The sequence below is a fragment of the Chelonoidis abingdonii genome, chromosome 3 (assembly GCF_003597395.2).
Source record: "Chelonoidis abingdonii isolate Lonesome George chromosome 3, CheloAbing_2.0, whole genome shotgun sequence".
NCBI lineage: Eukaryota > Metazoa > Chordata > Testudines > Testudinidae > Chelonoidis > Chelonoidis abingdonii.
This window is the reverse complement of record NC_133771.1, coordinates 189,684,588-189,703,797: the sequence shown is the minus strand read 5'-3', so window position 1 is coordinate 189,703,797 and position 19,210 is coordinate 189,684,588. Positions and strand designations below refer to the sequence as shown.

Here is a 19,210-nt window from a genome sequence, read left to right as displayed (position 1 = left end):
CATCTGCACCTTGCATGAGGAGTATAATTTTTCCAAATGAAAAGTTTCTGATAACAAAATCCTTCATTAATAACCTACACAATTTAAAATTGTTACTTCTTCCAGTACTTTTGTAAATGACAAATAAATAAATAAAAAGTGTAATCATTTTGTTTCAGATGTATGAACTAGTACATGGGACAGGTAACTGCCAAGTAGTGTTACCATCAGATCCTGATACCGCAGGGCCAGTGGGCCACAGGAGAGTGATTATTTATTTATTTAAGAACTATTTGGATAACATGTATTTCACCAAAAAATGGAAAGAATGTTACTGTAACTACATTTTGGTGATCAACCAATGAAGAAAATCCAGTTGTTTTGGACATATTCAGTCTCAAAACTACAGTGAGTTAGGATTTTTCATGTAAACTCCTAGCTCTTTCTTCTTCCTCCTCACAATCTCCTTCATTTGTTTTCTGTTCAAGTTCCTCTTTTGTGATCACTTCAAAATCATTTCCATTTCCACTACTATGCTGGGATTGGTCATGCTTATGCCTATCATTGTCTGTGTCTAAATGCCACTCTCCTCCAGAGTCTTCTGCTCCTGAGTTACCTGTTGCTTTGACTTTTCCATCCTCATCTTCTTTTTTCTCACTATCTGATTTCTCCTCACTGTCAGACTTCGGCTGCTTTCTTGACTCTGATTTATCCTCTTTCCTCGAGTCTGTTTTTGGTCCTCTGTATTCGTGTGTGTACAGGGGCCTGAAGGAGTCAATGAAACCCACGTCTGCTATCAGATTTGGCAAAAAACAGAAGTGATGCCTTTCTCCAGTTATCAGCCAAATAATAAGGAAGAGGATGCAGCGAGAAACACCTACTTGTATCTCTGCAGGCCAAAGCGGGAAGATAGTTGCAGCTATAACCACAATCACAAGAACAAGTCGCAGACACTCCATTTCCATCCAAAAAAACCCGTGATCTTCATGTGGCTCAAGTTTAAATTTTCTCTTGGTTTCCTTTTTCTTGGGTGTTCCTGAGCTTTTCATCCTTCTTTCACTCTTCTTTCTCACCATCCTTTCTCTTTTCCTTCTCTTTCTCCTTCTTAGTCTTTTCACCTTTGCCACTTTCCTTCTTGCTCTTTTTCTCATCCACTTTCTGACTCTCAATCTTCCCTTTCTCTTTCTTTTTCTTTTTTTTTTTTGTGTCCTTATCGGATTTCATTTTCATCACTTTCATTGCTCAGTGAAAGAACTGTTTCTTTAGGAGTCTGTTGCAATAGTCAACTATAGACTCTCAAATGTAAATAAGGCTTCTTCTCCCTTCTTGGCTTTTGCCCATTTAGAATCCAAAAGGCAGTCCACAGCTTTTGAGGCAATAAAATAATGAACTCTGTGGCTCATCATGTTGGTAGATTTTGTTGGATAGATGAAATGTAGATGTTTTGCCACAGTTTTCTCCTCTTTGAACGGCTCACCAACTTCCTGGATCTGCTTCCTATGTCTCCTCCACTCCGCCATGTTGTCCCCATCTGGTTTGCCAGTGACATGGGGATGGGAGCCCCACAGGAGAGTGATAGATGGCAGGTATATAAGCCCCAGTATTACAAGCATGGGGAACTGGGGCACATAGCAGCCTAGTGCCCCAACAGAGAGGAGCCCATGAAATGCAATCGGGGGAACACGGGGAGCGATATAGCCTAACTGGCCTTGTGGGGGTCGTAACAACCCCATATAGGAACATGAGGCTGGTAAAAATGAATGGCATCAAGACCACAGTTTGGTGGATTCTGGGAGTGCTGTCATGCTGGTCTTGGGGAAGTTAGTGTTGCAAGACCAACTGACCCAGGCCAAAAACACAGGAGTAACATGCGTCCATGGCAACATACATTCCTATCCCATGATCCCAGGATGGATTGAGATCCAGGGGAACACTACCAAGATGACTGCAGGGGTGGTTCCCAGACTTCCTATCTGGTTTTAATTCGTAGGAGCTTCCCAGGGTTTGAGAACCTACTCCCCCCAATAGAGCTAGGGGAGAGTACCAACCGCTGGGCTGAGCCCAAGGCCCCCACGAATAGCCCCACTCTAATTTTCACGGGACTTACCCCAAAATTACTTCATCCCCTAGGAAGCCCTGGAAATCTAGGAAGGATAAAAGGCCAGAAACCTGGATTTTGGCGGGGAACTAGAAAGCTGCGCTGGTTGGTAAGCAAACCTGTCCAGGAGGCCAGGATACAACTCAGACCAGTGAGGACCAGGAGGCGGTCCCTGGCACCAGTAGAAGCAACCTGGGGGCAGAGTCAAAACCAATGCCATAAAATTAGGCCAGATCGGTCCTGGACACGAGAATTTTGGGCAGGACCAAGCCTACAACCTGCTATATGCAACCACGAGGGAGGAGGTAGTGGAGGTAAATGGCGTGAAAAGTGCAAGGTCATGCATTTAGGGATTAATAACAAGAATTTTGGTTATAAGCTGGGGGCGCATCAGTTGGAAGTAACAGAGGAGGAGAAGGACCTTGGAGTGTTGGTTGATCACAGGATGACTATGAGCCGCCAATGCGATATGGCCGTTAAAAAAGCTAATGCTCGAGCACGAGCGAGCGCGAGGGCAGACGCCAGGCTTCAGAAGCTAACCTGTAAAAGGAATCCTCACCATCTTCGAAGGGTGACATAAGAGCTACTTTGCGTATCCACCCACTAGATGAAGTATGGCCTCCACTCACATGTAACGGAACTTCAAGGCAACCACTGGTCCATCTGCGAAGTTACACTATGACGGAACACCTTCGGAGAGCGCCCGACATAACGCAGAGAGAGTCAAAACGCCAACAGTATGCCCAGTATCAACCTACCAACCGTCCACGTACTACCCCCGCATAGGAGATACTAGCAATACCAACCTTAAGAATGGCCCAGATCTGCGGAGTTGCGATGCGAAACAACAGAAGCAAACATATCTCTGGGACTACGAGCACCGCACAGGACGAAATCCAAAAGACTTACCTATATAGCCGGCACACCGTGCGACTCGAGCGAGGAGGTAGTGGAGTAATCAAGATTGCGCTTTCAGCGAGAGGATGTATGCCCCTAGCACAAAGTCCTCTCAATACGTCGAAATAAAAATGTTCTAAGGAGGAGTTGGATACCAATTATAGTCCGAAGGGAGAGTCCTCGCGTTAAATACAGATCTCGGGCGCTCCACCAATCCAGTTTAATGCGTGAATAGTATCACAAGACGTGAGCGCAAGAAGGACCTTGGAGTTACTAGACATAATCTTGATGGACAATCACAGCAGCCATGAACTCAGTCCAATTTGCCGTCCGAACTACCGACACGGGCAAAGATACCTGTACCTACAACAAAAGACCCAAGTATGGATGCTTATAGAGTCTCATTTGCACGGAAACTTGGCAGTCTCAGATCTGACTGATTCTCCCTTACCTTTCTCCCAGCTAGATAATCCATTCAGGAGGCCTGTATCCACGAGTCCACGCGCTTCTATCACCGTACCCAATCGTGCACTTGCGAGGGTGAGCACACCTCTCATTCATGCTGGAAAATGACCCTTGTGCTGCCAGCAAAGTAAGTACCAGTACACTCTCCATCCTTTTCCTTACGACTGGATGGACTGTGAATTCAAAACTCTGGTAAGTCGCTCTTGAACAGAATGCGCGCAAGGGCGTAAAATGAGTGATGTCATACCGTTACCGCCTTAATATCTCAAGGCAAAAGCGACTGAAAGAGCGATACTGATTATGGATGGCACGACCGAGAGGAGGATCCCTCCCAAACAACTGCAGCAGAGCTGTGCCATATGTTTCACAATTTAAGCACAAAAAAGACGAGGAGCATGGAGGGAGATCAGGAATTGGCTCTCTAAGATAGATTATATACTCATCAGAGTGAATACTCAGGGAGGGAACCGAAATTCATCAATAAGCTTCAGATACCAATGTGGAACACATAGATACCAAATGAATAGTAGAATAAATACCAGGGAGGGAGAGGAATTATTTAAGCTCAGTACCAATGTTGACACAAGAACAAATGGATATAAACTGACCACCAGGAAGTTTAGACTTGAAATTAGACAAAGGTTTCTAACCATCAGAGGAGTGAAGTTCTGGAACAGCCTTCCAAGGGAAGTAGTGGGTGCAAAAGACATATCTGGCTTTAAGACTATGCTTGATAAGTTTATGGAGGGGATGGTATAATGGGATAGCCTAATTTTGGCAATTAATTTGTCTTTGACTACTAGTGGTAAATATACCCAATGGCGTGCGATGGGATGTTAGATGGGGTGGGATCTGAGTTACTACAGAGAATTCTTTCCCGGATGTCTGGTTGGTGAGTCTTGCCCACATACTTAGGGTTTAGCTGACTGCCATATTTGGGGTCGGGAAGGAATTTTCCTCCAGGGCAGATTGGCAGAAGCCCTGGGGGGTGCGGTTCACCTTCGTCTGCAGCGTGGGGCATGGTCATTTGCTGGAAGATTCTCTTCATCTTGAAGTCTTTAAACCATGATTTGAGGACTTCAATGGCTCAGAAACAGGTTTGATACAGGAGTGGGTGGGTGAGATTCTGTGGCCTGCGTTGTGCAGGAGGTCAGAGTAAATGACCATAATGGTCCCTTCTGACCTTAAAGTCTATGATTCTATGATTCTATGTAGGGGAAAACCAAAGGCCCAGGGACATATTATGTGGTCAAATGCAATCTGCTGTACCAAATATGGGGCAGGAGGGGAGCGGGAGGAGAAGTAGACCAGCCCTTAGTACCACGGAAGCGCACAAAAGCAGAGTTAGAGCTAGCTCACAGCCATTTATTTGGGGGACATCTAGGAGTAGATAAGACCCTGGATAGAGTCCAATTAAGGTTTTATTGGCCAGGAGTATGGGCGGAAGTCTAACACTATTGCACCTCCTGCCCATAATGCTTGTTGCACATCCCCCTACCTCATTTACAGGCCCCGTTGGAGCCCTTCCCTGTCATTGAAGTCTCGTTTGAAAGGGTAACCATGGGCCTAGTGATTCTGCTAGAAAAATTGGCATGGGGTCACCGAAGCACACTCGTCATCCTTTACTACACCACACAGTACCCAGAAGCCATTCCCCTAAGAAGCCCCACATCAAAGGCAATAGCAAAAGAACTGCTTAACGTTTTTGCTAGAGTGGGCATCCCTAAGGAGATCCTGACAACCATGGAACTCCCTTCATGTCAAAATTAATGAGGGTCTTATGTACCCTGCTCTGCATTCAGGCTCTGTGGACCTCAGTCTACCATCCTCAAACAGAGGGCCTGCTCAGTAAATTTAATCGAACCCTAAAATGCATGATTTGGAAGGTGGTGGCCCAGCACAGAAAAGACTGGGATACCCTTCTATCGTATCTGATGTTTGCGATATGGGAGGTCCCTCAGGCATCTACTGGAGTCACCCCCTTGGAGATACTGTATGGACACCACCTTTGTGGCATATTAGATATCACCAAGGAGGATAGGGAAGAACAGCCCAATCCAGGGAAGAACGTCATTAAGCATGTGGCACAGATGAGATGTCCGAGTGACCCCCATAGTATGTGAGCATTTGCAGAAAGCACAGGTGTCCAGCAGACCTATTACGACCGCTGGGAGAAAGCACAGAGATTTCAGCCAGGAGAACGGGTGATGGTGTTAGTACCGACAGCAGAAAGCAAACTTCTAGCCAGCTGGCACGGACCATATGAGATAGAGGAAGCCAACTACAAGATAAAGCAAGCAGACCGCCGAAGGCTAGAGCAGATCTACCGAGTCAAATTACTGAAAACCTGGCGCAACTGGGAGATGTGCCTGATCACCAAAGGAGCTCCACTTCAGACAGATGGCCCACAAGGGCAGGTGAGGATATCCCCTGAACTAACTCCAGAACAATGAACAGAGGTCATTGAGATGATCCAGGGGATCCAGCAGAACCGTGCAGCCAGGCTGTACAACAACGGTCCAACACCATATTTTCACCTGTCCAGAGCAAGGGTAATGATTAAACTGTACCAGAGGCAAAAAGGGAAGAAATTAGGATGGAAGTGCGAAAGATGCTGGAACTCGGGGTCATTGAAGAATCCCACAGCCAGTGGTCCAGCCATATCATCCTAGTCCCCAAGCCTGACAGCACCCTGAGGTTTTATAACGACTTCTGAAAGTTGAATGAAATATCTCAATTTGATGCCTACCTAATACCATGCATTGATGAGCCAGTAGATCAGTTAGGCAAGGCCTGATACTTGACCACCCTGGACCTCACAAAAAGGTACTGACAAATCCCCCTGGCTGAGGAGAAGACTACCTTCAGTACACCCAATGGCCTCTTCCAATATACCATCCTCCCTTTCAGACTCCATGGGGCCCCCACAACATTCCAACAACTAATGGAAAAATTATTATGACCACACACCATGTATGCCGCTGCCTATTTAGACTATGTAATCATCCATGGCCCTGACTGGGAGACGCACCCAGGAAAAGCAGAAGCGGTGCTAGAAGCCCTTAGACAGGCTGGCCTCACCGCCAACCCTCCCAAGTGCATGGTGGGGCTAGGGAAGGCTAGATACTTCAGGCATGTAGTAGGAAGGGGCCTGGTGAAATCCCAATGGAAGAAAGTAGTGGCAATAACGGGCTGGCCCCGATTGGTCTGCAGAAAGCAAGTCAGAGCATTTCTAGGAGAGTGGGATAGTATCGCAGATTCATCCCTCACTATGCCACGAGGGCATGGCCGTTGACAGACCTGATAAAAGCTCCGGGCCCAGATATAGTAAGGTGCACCGATGCAACAGAAGAAGCATTCACAGATTTAAGGACAGCCCTTTGCAGTCATCCAGTGCCCACAGCCCCAGACTTCAAGATAGAATTCATCCTACAGATGGATGCCTCAGAGATAGGGCTAGGGCCATCCTTTCGCAGATGTGCAGGAAGGAGGAGGACCCAATTCTGTACGTCAGCCAGAAACTCCTCCCGAGGGAGCAACAGTACGCCGTCATTGTAAAGGAATGCCTGGCGGTCAAATGGGCCATGGAGACTTTCTGATACTACCTGCTGGGGCAGCAGATCACCCTCAAGACAGATCCACCTCACTCAAGTGGATTCAAAGAAACAAGAAGAATGTGAGAGTGACTAGCAGTGTTCCCTCTAATTTTTTTATTCCCATGTGCAGAATTAATTTTGTTATGGAGGTGATATTGGTGCACATAACAAAGTTCATGTGGTGGGGGTCAGGCCGAAGGGTTTGGAGTGTGGGAGGGGGCTCCGGACTGGGGCAGAGGGTTGGGGTGCACGGGTATGAGGGCTCTGGCTGGGAGTGTGGGCTCTGGGATGGGGCCAGGGATGAAGGGTTCAGAGTGTGGGAGGGGGCTCAGGGCTGTGGAAGAGGATTGGGTGCAGGAAGTGAGGGCTCCGGCTTGGGGTGAAGGCTCTGGAGTGAGGCTGAGGATGAGAGGTTCGGGGTGTGGGAAAGGGCTCGGGGCTGGGGCAGAATGTTGGGATGTGATGGGGTGCGGGCTCTGGGGTGGGGCCAAGGATGAGGGGCTTAGGGTGCAGACTGCCCCGGGGCTGCGATGGGGAAAAAGGACTCCCCCCAGCCCTCTCTCACTGCAGCAGCTTGGGAGCAGGGGAGAGGTACCTCTCCCCAGCCATGGCAGCTCTGGTGGGGCTGGGTTGGGCCAAGAAAGGGGCTCCTCTCCCTTGGCCGCAGCAAGGGGGGCAGGTCTGCGCTGGGACCAGCAAGGAGGGGCACCTCTCCCTACAACAGCAGGTCCATGCTGGGGCCAATGGGGAGAGGTGCCTCTCCCTGCAGCAGCAAGTCAGGGGGAAAGTCATCTTTCTCTACCGTAGCCCTGAGCCCCTGCTGCGTGACTGTGCAACTTAGAGCAAACTTAAGTGACTAAACTATGCAACCCTTCCATTTCTGGGTATAGCATAGGGTCGGAAGCCAACATGGCAATGCTGACGGCCTGTCATGACAGCACTGCCTCTCATCCCAAGTAGTCAAACCCTGTAGTGTTGAGTGGGGGGGGGGGCAAAAGGGGGAGATATGTGATACAGCAGGGCCAGAGGGCAACGGGAGAGTGCTAGATGAAGGTATATAAGCCCCAGGATGATCAGAGTCTTATTCTCTGTGGACTGAGGAGAGGTTACTGCAGGTTAATTAGAGCACCTGGAGCCAATTAAGACCCTGCCAGATACCTAATAAAAACCCCTGCTTCAGTCAGAAGGGAGGAAGAAAGGAGAGTTGACTGTACTTTGGAGCAGTACTGTTATTGACCAGAGGATCAGAGTACCCAGGGAAGGCAAACCCTGCTCAAGCCGAGCAGAGAGACTCCCCAGCACAGAGGACCGAGAGAAACCATGCCCAGGGTGGGAGAGGGCAGGAAGCCCAAGAATAGGGGAAGAGGTGGTACCCTGACCCATCACACGAAGGAAAAGCGTGGGGCCCACCATAACAGTATTGACAATTTGCCACAATACATATTAAATTACACACTAATGTTTTCCTGTTCTTATTGAAAAAAGGTGGGGAAAATATTGATGTATGACTTATGTCAGAAATATCAGCTATAAAATTCTTTAAGAAAAAAAAGAGAAAAGTAACTTGTTCCCTTATTGTTCATTTAGAGAAAGAAAAGCTTAATGCTAGAGAAAATTTGACCTGAGTGAGTAGCAATCCATACAGAGTTTTAGAAAGGTTTCTGTTCTGCTGTTTTTCTTTTATATTCAGAACACAAAGACTTTTAAAATTAAATTAACATTTATACCTACAGTTCTCAATTTAATGGAACTTTTAAAAAATACTTAGGGTATTAGATAACATCTTTTAAATAAATAAAATAGCTAGAGATAATTTCAGAGAGTGTATCTTTTAATAGGCAGAATATACAGTACATATTTCAAGATATTAAAATGTAAGAGACACTTACAGAGAACAATTTTTATCCACTATGGTCTTGAAATCAATGGAAGTTAGGACTTAAATACTTTTGGTAATCTGGGTCTATATACATCCATGTGACCCAGGGGTAGGGTGATCAGACAGCAATTGTGAAAAAACGGGACAGGGAGTAGGGGGTAATAGGCGCCTATATAAGAAAAAGTCTCAAAAAAATGGCACTGCCCCTTTGAAAACAGGCCATCTGGTCATGCTGTCCAGGGGGCATAAAACAAGCTGCAGATGCACCAAGTTATCTTAAAAGCAATGCTGTGGATTCTCCACATGCTTACATGCTCCAAAAAGAGATTTTGACTGCTTATGCAAAACAGCTATCTTGTCCCAGTGTATCTCCAAAAGGGGATTATTAGTCAGGCCAAGAAAGGTGTTTCAACTTAGTGCAGCACAAATAAAGATTTTGCTGTCTCCGAGGTTTTGAAAATGACAGCCATGTTTTATGCAACAATTCAACCACCCATTTGGTCAGTTAAATACTGCTCAATGATGTCCAAAGCTGCAAGAGATACATCCATTCAAGAAGTCTTCCATTACGTACAGATCTGTCAGTGGAAACATCATAATGAAAGGCAATCAAGGAAATCAGGTTTACAAACTTCCTAGAAGACATGTCCACAAGACACTATAAAATCAGGTTGTAACCATCTTTCCTTAGCCAGATGGTTCATATTTTTCTAAAGAAAAATTCCTAATGACTTCAACTGGAGTTCTGCGCAGTTGAAGTATGCAGTACTTGGCTCTGTATGTTTCACTCTAAAATGCATGGAAAGATTGGGATATGACATTGCTTATATCAGGACTTAAACATTTCTAAAACCTAATCTCTTAGCCTTAAGGCATCCAGAAACATAACTGAAAATAACAGTAATAAAAAACTGTAAAAACATTAAATAATTAATCTTCCTGATACCCATGTAAATTACATTTAGTATTAGTGTTTGCTTTTTACAGATGGAAGCAGAAAGCACATGATTGACTTACTCAAGGCCACACGGGGAGCCTGCTGCAAAGCCTACATTTGAACATTGAGGGTGTGGCTCATCAACTAGAGTAAATAGGTCTAGCTTTGTTAAAGACAATGAAGTTACATCCATCTTCACCAGCTGAGGATCTGATCTGGAAGTTCCTGGCTAAAGGACAATCATTCTGTATCTAAAGATAAATATTCACACATCACCGCAAAGTCAAATGGAGAGCATGGCCCAATTCTCTTCTCACATCAGTTTTACTGAGGTCAATACACCAGATTAAAACTAGTGTAATCTGCTTGAACCTCTGTTTGAGCACCACCCAGTGTGATAAAATCTCACATAATGCAAGCAATCTAACTTCTTACACGGAGGTATATGGACATGCACATCGGAGAACTCTTCTCTGGTGCAGATTATTTTACATGTCTGGAGTTAGAGGTTTGATCTTTGTGCAGTGCTTGATATTACTGCCTATAAACAATGGCATTTGGCTTATATGATGGGCTCAGAGGTGGTGCTGGGGGTGCTTTGTGTGGGCTATAGCCTTGCAGAAAATTGCCTTAGCCCCCCACTCCCCACAGCCATTCAATAGGAGCTGCCACTCTCTAGCCTCTCAGCTCTGAAGGCAGAGCTGAGAAAGCAGCACCTGATGACCAGGTGTCCAGCTCAGAAGGTGGCAGTGAAGCCATCAGCAGCATCTCAGGAGTAAGCCCAGGTGGGAAGGACAGTGTCTGAGAGCAGTCCCTGGCCTGCGTTCCCCGCTGCCAACTTCCCACAGCTTCCCAGACTGACCTGGTCCAGCCCAGGCTTCTGGACCCCTCCCCGTTATCTCTGCTCCACGAGGGCTCTGCCAGTGCCAGATAGGGTTGCTAACTTTCTAATCACACAAAATTGAACACCCTTGACTTGCCTCTTCCCTAAGGCCCCACCCTTACCTCACCCCTTCTCCGAGGCCTCACCCTCTGCTCTCTCCATCCCCCCTCCTTTTGTTGCTTGCTCTCCCACATCCTCTCTCACTTTGACCGGGCTGGGGCAGAGGGTTGGGGTGCAGGAAGAGAGTGAGGGTTCTGGTTGCGGGCTCTGGAGGGGGGCTATAGATCAGAGGTTTGGGGTGTGGGAGTGGGAGTGGGCTCCGGGCTGGGGGTTGGCATGCAGAAGGGGTGCAAGGTGCAGGCAGGAGGCTTAGGGCAGGGAGTTGGGGGGTGAGGTGCAGGAGTTTGGGCTCCAGGCTGGCAGCAGCGCGCACTGGATACAGTCAGGCTCCCTGCATGCCTGCCCTGTCCCCGGCCCCGCACCACTCCAGGAAGTGTTGCGGCCCCTGGGAGAGGGAGGAAGAGGGCTCCGCGTGCGCTGCCCTTGCCACGCCTCCAGGTACCTCCCCTGATGCTCCCATTGGCCGCGGTTCCCCATTCCCAGCCAATGGCAGCTGCGGGGGGCGATGTCTGGAGGAAAGTGCAACACTTGGAGCCCTCTGCCATGGGGCAATCCCACAGGCTGGATCCAAAGCACTGAGGGGCCAGATCCGGCCCGCGGGCCATAGTTTGCCCACCCCTGCCCTAGATGCATGGGCGGCCAGGGAGGCTCCATGCGTTGCCCTAGCACTCACAGGTGCCGCCCCCGCAGCTCCCATTGCTCGTGATTCCCAGGCAATGGGAGCCATGGAGCTGGCCCTTGGAGCAGGGGCAGCACATGGAGCATCTCTGGCAGCCCATGCATCTAGAGGCTGCAGGACCTGGCAGCTGCTTCTGGGAGCCACACGGAGCCAGGGCAGGCAGGGAGCCTGCCTTAGCCTCGGATTCCTGCTGCGCCGCCAACCAGACTTTTAATGGCCTGGGTAGCAATGCCGACTACAGCCACCAGGGTCCCTTTTCAACGGGGTGTTCCAGTCAAAAAACAGATGCCTGGCAACCCTAGCCCCAGAGCCAGGTCCACCCACTTTGGCAGCGTTACCGGCTGTGAGCAGTCAAAGGACAGTGGGGAGCTGAAGAACAGCCGCAGCCCCAGTCAGGGAGAGTTTCAGGGAAGGGGGTGGGGAGGAGTAGGCAGGACTGGAACTTAGGAGGAGCAAAGGGCAGAGTCACATAGAGGGGCATGGCCTACCTCAGCCCCTCCACCGGGAAGAGGCTGGCACTGTCCCTGAATGGGATACAGTTTGCCTTGCAGCCACAATTCCAGTTTTTCTTTTAATCAGGACCAATTACTCTCTCTTATAAGGTGTAGTGTTTTCTAGTACTGGACCTACATTTCAGATGCAATGATCCAGATTTAGTGGGTAGTACCTACACTCACTATACGGTGTGTACCTATTTAGGGACCTGGCTAGTTTGGCTTCTAAAATAAGATGATCCATCATACTACCCAAATAACCTGCCATAGAGCAATGGTTCTCAAACTTTTGTACTGGTGACCGCTTTTTCACATAGCAAGCCTTTCAGTACGACCCCCCCTTATAAATTAAAAAGAGTTTTTTTTATATATTTAACACCATTATAAAAGTTGGAATCAAAGCAGGGTTTGGGGTGGAGGCTGACAGCTCGCAATCCCTCCATGTAATAACTTCATGACTCCCAGACAGGTCCCAAGCCTCAGTTTGAGAACCCCTGCCATAGAGCCAGTGTCCAGTAGCATGATAATCTGTGTACATTCAGATCAGAACGAAGACTAATCTACTGACCAAAGTCTAGCACTTTGAATCCACAACACTCTTAAATCTAGCACCAGATGAGAAACTAGTGATTAGTAGAACTCTGACAATGCATAGCAGGAGTGTGGCTCTGAGAAGTTCCTCATAGCCAATTCTGCAACAGACTTGGTTTCCATTTCTTAAGATACCATCAAATAAAACCAGAGATCACTGAGAAATTGGGAACTGCTTTACTCTTACCAGAATTTAATATAACTGAACAGATAATTAAAAAGGTAAATGCTCAACGATGTTATATCTGTTGCTGATTGATTGTAAAAGACAAATACAGAGACAATGGGAATCTGATTTAGAATTAAGACACAATGACAAAACATGGCAATATATTGACCCCTTTAAAAGAGCTATCTGTAAACATTAAACATACATTTTAATTCCAGTGCCTTCATCACATACATTTAACTGCAAGCCAATTAGGCAAAATAAATCCAGAACATTTAGTTGGACGTCTCCGCTGAAATCTAAGAGAAAGGGGTTTTTTTTAAATATACTGGTAAGTACTTGCCCAAGAATTAATGGTTTCTGATGAAGAGGTAATGAAAGTGTTTCTAAGTTAATGGGAGATTTTGTCCTTCATCTGTGTTTCTTGGGGAATATATCACTGCTAAATCTTAATTCTTTCCCTGAGAAAACAGGCAGAAGCAATGTAACTATAGCAAGAAGAAGAATAGCTCTATTATAAAGAGATCTAAGAATACCTTTACTTAAAAATTGGATTAGAGGCATGATGGATTGCACCACCCTGGGGAAAATGTCTGTACCATTAATCAAAAAATTCTGGAATTTGATAAAATATGGGGGGTCCTTTCATAAACACAAGAGAATATGATGTAATAAATTGAGCTTATAGGCATGTGCTAAATAAATATTTATGAAATTAGAAGGATTTGCAGATAATATTTGTTCCTCAAAGAGTTGAGGATGGATCTCTGTTCCTTTTTGTTTAATTGTGGGTTCGGTCTCATATTGTTTTTATTTATTATTTGCTTTTATAACATACATTTAAAAAATTATACCATATGTGAGAAAATAGCATTCTGAAAATATTTAACCTCACCAAACTTCAACCCAAATTCTGCTGTTACATCTATGCTACCCTGCTAAAGTCACAGGGGTTGCACCAATACAACTGATAGCAAAATTTGGCCCTATAACACAAAAAGTTGTACTAGAAAATCTCTTAAACAGAAGCTCTACATGAGCCAAGTGTAAAGCTCCCTAATTGCTTAGTGTCTGATCAAGGGCAAGAATACAACTGAAATCAATGGGAACTGGATTAAGTCTTAGCTCCCCAAAGCCTGTCACCAGTGCACCAGCCACTGCAGAGGAAAGGAATCCTTTCCCAGACTGTGAGATGTCTCTTCCATAGGAAGGACTGGAGTGGCCTCAACGCCATTGCACCCTGAAGGGAAACACTTGAGTTCAAGTTGCAGTCTCCAGCTCCACTCTCTGCCCATCCTGGCAGAAGCACAGCACCTATCTGTCCACTCCAGTGTGGTATTATAGAAATTTTAGCTTGACAATAATAGTTTACTAATTTTACACAACTACTGAGATTCACTCTTCAGGGCACTGTGAGCAGCAGATGACAGTTTTCTTCTGCTCTCTTGCCTGTCTGTTCTATTTACCTGTTTCTCATCTTTTACTTAGGACACGTCTATCGTGCCCTATAGTTCAGACTATGGGGGAGGCAGTGAATAGCAGGGTGAACCAAAGTGCTGTGCTGTAATTCCTCCAGGTGGCATGAACTTAAAGCTTTGTAGCTCTAACTAATATAAATCCTGTTTGAAGAGGGTTATGGATCTTTAACTTTGTGCCTACAGTGTCCTGCTAAACTGAGGACAGTGCAGACATATCCTTAAATAGGAGGAGATTAAAAGAAACAAACTCTCAGAGCCAGGAATCAGGTGTTTGAAGACCAAGCAAAAGTTAAGGCTGACCTTAGGAGCAATAACTTGTGCTCTTCACATGCAAGTCAAGCAAAAATTACTGCAAGCCACAGGGCTGAGTTTTAGAGAAATGATGTAGCCATACCCCAGTATTTTGGGTAAATAATGACCTGTGTCATCATCGTAGTAGATTGTGAACAATCCTAAAGCCAGAGAAAAGAAAAGTCCCAGTGTCATCACCATCTAAAACCAATGACCCAAAGCAATGCATGAAATCCTCACTCCATTCACATCTACACATGGAAAAAAGAGAAAATACAAAGTATACTGACTATGAGACACAAACTCACATAGCAACTAAATATATACACAACAGCAAAATGGCAAACAGTGTCAGGAAAAACCCTCTGGTGGCAGAACCAGGATGGCGATCCACCAATTTGAATCTAGGCTCAATATATCATGATTGCACCTCTCAAATAATAGACATCAGACAATGTGTAGAATGTGTCCTGAGATTGCAGGACAAGAAGCAGACTATGACACTAATGACATCTCTTTATGACCTTTTGAAAACTTGAGCTTGCAAAGATTTGCCATTGGTAGAAAGATGGGTATGTCTAACTTGTGAAGGCCTGGAAGAACTGTTTTGTTCATTTACTATACACAAAGGGTAGTATTTTATATCCTTTTTACAGCTAGATATATGCCCTTATTCAGAAATAATACAGATGGACGCCAATATAAACCATTGGAAAGGCATAATATGGGAAAAGGTACAAACTAATGTGAGAGGGAAGCTCTTCCTTTTAATGTAAGCACTTTTTTTTTTTGCATCCAAGGATATGATCTTGCTGCTTGATCAGTTCTCCAGTTATCTATATGTATCATCTTTCTCATAGTTCAGTTCTGCTAATTCCACCACACAACTCACATGCTGACAGGGAGGAAGAATGGTGTTTGTACAGTGCTTAGAAAACAGAGTGCTTGCCCAGGATTGGGTCTCCTAAACCCTACCACAATATAAATAAATGACAACAATAAAACGGGACTCAAGAGATCTTTAATTTCTGCCTCTGTCACAGACTCCCTCTGTGATCTTAGAGTTAGACTGTGCAACATTCATGTTGATAAAAGTTACTCACATGTCAATGGGACTGCACGTGTGAGTAACTGCTAAAAACTTAAATAAGGGTTACACAATCTAGTCCTTAACTTCTCCAGCCTATATTCTCTGCTCTGCTGAGTTTCTGTTTGATACAGCTGTTAGAGAAGGGGATGTCAGGGAGTTGGTTATGGCTCCCTGATCCTCAGAGCAGATCTACACAACCCTGAGCCATGGCTTAGGCTACAGCAGTCTGGAGTCTTCACTAACTTACACCACTGAATATAACATGTTCTGCCAATGCCCTGACATAACTACTACACCATGGCCAAGTGGGAGAGTGGCACAGTGGGAATTCTCAGCTGAGGAGAATTCAGTAGCTTTCTGACTCTTTTGAGCCATTCCAAAAGGAACACCAGTGATAATCTGATCCTCTGTGTCTCAGTTTCCAACTGTAAAATAGGGATAATACTTCCTTGGAAGGGTCCTGTGAGGATAGATGTATCAATATATGCTCAGATACTACAGTACCATATATGAGTACAGGTAGAATCAAGGAAGAAAATATCTACCAAAGGCCAGTGGTTTGGGGGGGTGCAGCTTAGTTTTGTTTTAACACAGACATTTGGAAACTTTGTCTTTTGGCAGCACTGTACTGATCACAGCTGAAATGTATACAGAGAATTACTTAGCTACAATGAATATTCTTCCTCCTCCCTTCTTAATTATAGTGTAGCATCACACACAAGCTATTATTTGCATATGTAACTCCACTCCTACATCAAACATAATCTTTACTTGTACTTCCATCTATGAATATCCACACATTTGTAAAATGGAAAAAGGGGAAGGTGAGTACCAAGCAGCCATCAGAGATTAAAGGCACCATATAAACAGAAAATATTTACAAAATCCTAAAACACTTTTATTTGCTCAATTACATCTATGTTAATGAGCCACGTGTTATGTGTGCATTTCTTTAACAGAGATTATATGATCACAGTGGGTGAAATTCACCTCTATGTAAAGAGCTAACTGAAAGCATATGCGCCAACTCAGTGCACCTACTTTGAGGTCTTATGTGGGGCATCTTCTCACACTCACTCCATTTTTATACCTGTGTAACTCCACTGACATCAACAGAGTTACTCCTGATTTACACCAGTGTAAATGACTGGACAGTCAGACTCACACATTTAAAATAACTATCCCTGTAAATATAATAAATAAAACATTTGTCTGTCTCTTTTTTGCAATGACATCAACCTGTTTGTGTTTAACTATATACTGCTTTACAAAGCCCTTTACACTAAAAAGTTAGAATCTTACTTTAAAATGGTACCGTTTTTTCTGTTGTAAAACAGATTTTGCTATAAATCTTTCTTCATGAACTTCTTCAAAGTGCTATAGCAGCTTAGTTATCAAGTAAATTTTACTAGGTTCTCTTATGTCAGACATCAGCAGCTAAAGCTGTCAAATTGTGCTGAGCAAAGAGAAGTAAACTTTGTGGCCTAAAGATAAAAAAAAAAAAAAGATTATTGTTTCAGAAGTTAAAAATCAACATCATAAAAATGATCTGGCTTCAAACCTAGGTGAACGATGGCTTTTTTATTATAAGCATGTCGGTATTAAAAACACATGTTTTGGAAACAGAACAGCAGCAACTGTTTGAATGCTATTTTAGAACTATCACTGTGAAACCTATTATTTCAAATCAAAAATTAAAGCTGTTGCATTTTGAAATAGTAACATTGTGTAATATAACTGTAACAATTTGGGCATTAGAATTTCCCATCTCCCCAATTAATCATTAAAAATGTTCTTGTGCATTTTAGTTTTGGAAGAACACAGGTTTAATCTAAAATGTACATCCTCAAGCCTTGACCATGCACACATGTACTCACGTGAGTAACCTTGTGCATGTGAGTAGTCACATGTTTACTTGCATGCAGAAATGTTTGAAGAATGGGAATTTAAAAGCCAAATTCTGATGCCACTTCAATCCTAATCTTAATCTCATTGAGATCAGCAGCAAAACTTCCACCAACTTCAACAGGAGCAGATTTGGACCTTTTCCTTGTTGCAATCCCAGTAATGGCAGTGAGGAAGCACTGGTATAAATGAGTAGCAGCATTTTGGCCCATACAAATTAATCTATAATCAATGCTATGCAGTTACAAAGGAAAAATGTTGAGCATATAATATTTAAAAAACTGTTTTTTTTCAATTTTAAAAGGAACTAAAACACTATATTTCACATTCTTTAAAAAATATTATTTATTATTTTAAAAATTAAATTCCCTAAACATTAAAGTAAATCTGAACTTTTTTCCAGTTTATCTCACTTTCCTTACTGACTTTTCACAATCCTTAAAATACTTTACTTATCCTCATATGTTCTACCATTAATATTTAACACCGATATTAATATCCTATTATGTACAGAAGGGAGCCCTACTTAAGATAAAAGATATTTTGTGACCTGAAAAAATACCAACAATGTTGAGGAGTAATTTGGTCCTTGTAGAAAAGTCCCATAGAATTTAAATAATGACTATTCTATAACTGTTTTAATCCATGGTATGGAGTTTCGTGGAGGATTACTTCCCTGGAACAAAAACCTATAGGATAGTCAAAAGCACTTATAGAAAAGAAATGAATCTCTGCTAAATGTTATGCCTTAGATTAGGGGTGGGCAAACTATGGCCCGTGGGCCAGATCTGGCCTATCAAGGCTTTGGATCCAGCCCGTGGAATTGCCACCCCCATGGCACCCCAATCCCCTTCCCTGAGCCCCCTTGTACACTCCACACCCCTCCTCTGCCCCAAACCCTTGCCCTGAGCCACTTCCTGCACCCCACACCCCCTCTCACACCCCACACTCCCTCCCGCACCCCAATCCCCTGCTCCAGCCTACATTCATGGCCCTGTATGCAATTTCTCCACCTAGATGTGGCCCTCGGGCCAAAAAGTTTGCCCACCCCTGCCTTAGATTCTCCATTGGGGTCTGCTCCATTGGAGCATAAAACAGACCTAAAGCCTGCATAGCTGACTGCAAAAGGAACATTCCAGCATAGGGGGATCCTCCACTAGCCAGCTTCCTATAACACCTACACACTGGCTGCCAGCCTTAGGGCCATGACCATGGGAAGAAAAAGTTCCCTGTAGCCTGCTGACCCTGGCTGTCTTAGGGCCATTAGCAACCAACACAAATTAATGCATCACTAAGGCAGTTCTAATTTAGGGCAGAAAGCCAGCCTAGTGCATCACACAGCACAGTGGTGGCTTAAAGTCTTTTTCACTCCACCCTCCAAAACTGTGTTGTGAATTCCTTGACTATAGACATTTAATTCCAAATCGTTTTTAGAACCATTTCTATAGTACAGTACTCTACTGACTTCACCCCTATTCCTTGTGTACTGGATATTTCTTTAAAGCAAGATTCAGTACCAAGCCCCACTGAATATTAAAAAAAATTCCAGTAAATTACATAATTCAACACCCCATATTGTATTGCTCATTCCATTGTCAGTGGGCTTGACCCTGCAGTCCTTAAGTCTCACAACAGTCCCGCTGAAGTCAATGGGACTGA

General features: G+C 44.6%; 1 protein-coding gene and 1 pseudogene across 26 annotated transcripts in view; both read right to left on the bottom strand.

Moving 5' to 3' along the window:
• The window catches only part of NRXN1 (neurexin 1), a 1,354,235-nt gene that overhangs the window by 428,973 nt on the left and 906,052 nt on the right, over positions 1-19,210 (bottom strand). The window lies entirely within an intron of this gene.
• Positions 393-1,524, bottom strand: LOC116815336 (translocation protein SEC62 pseudogene; annotated as a pseudogene).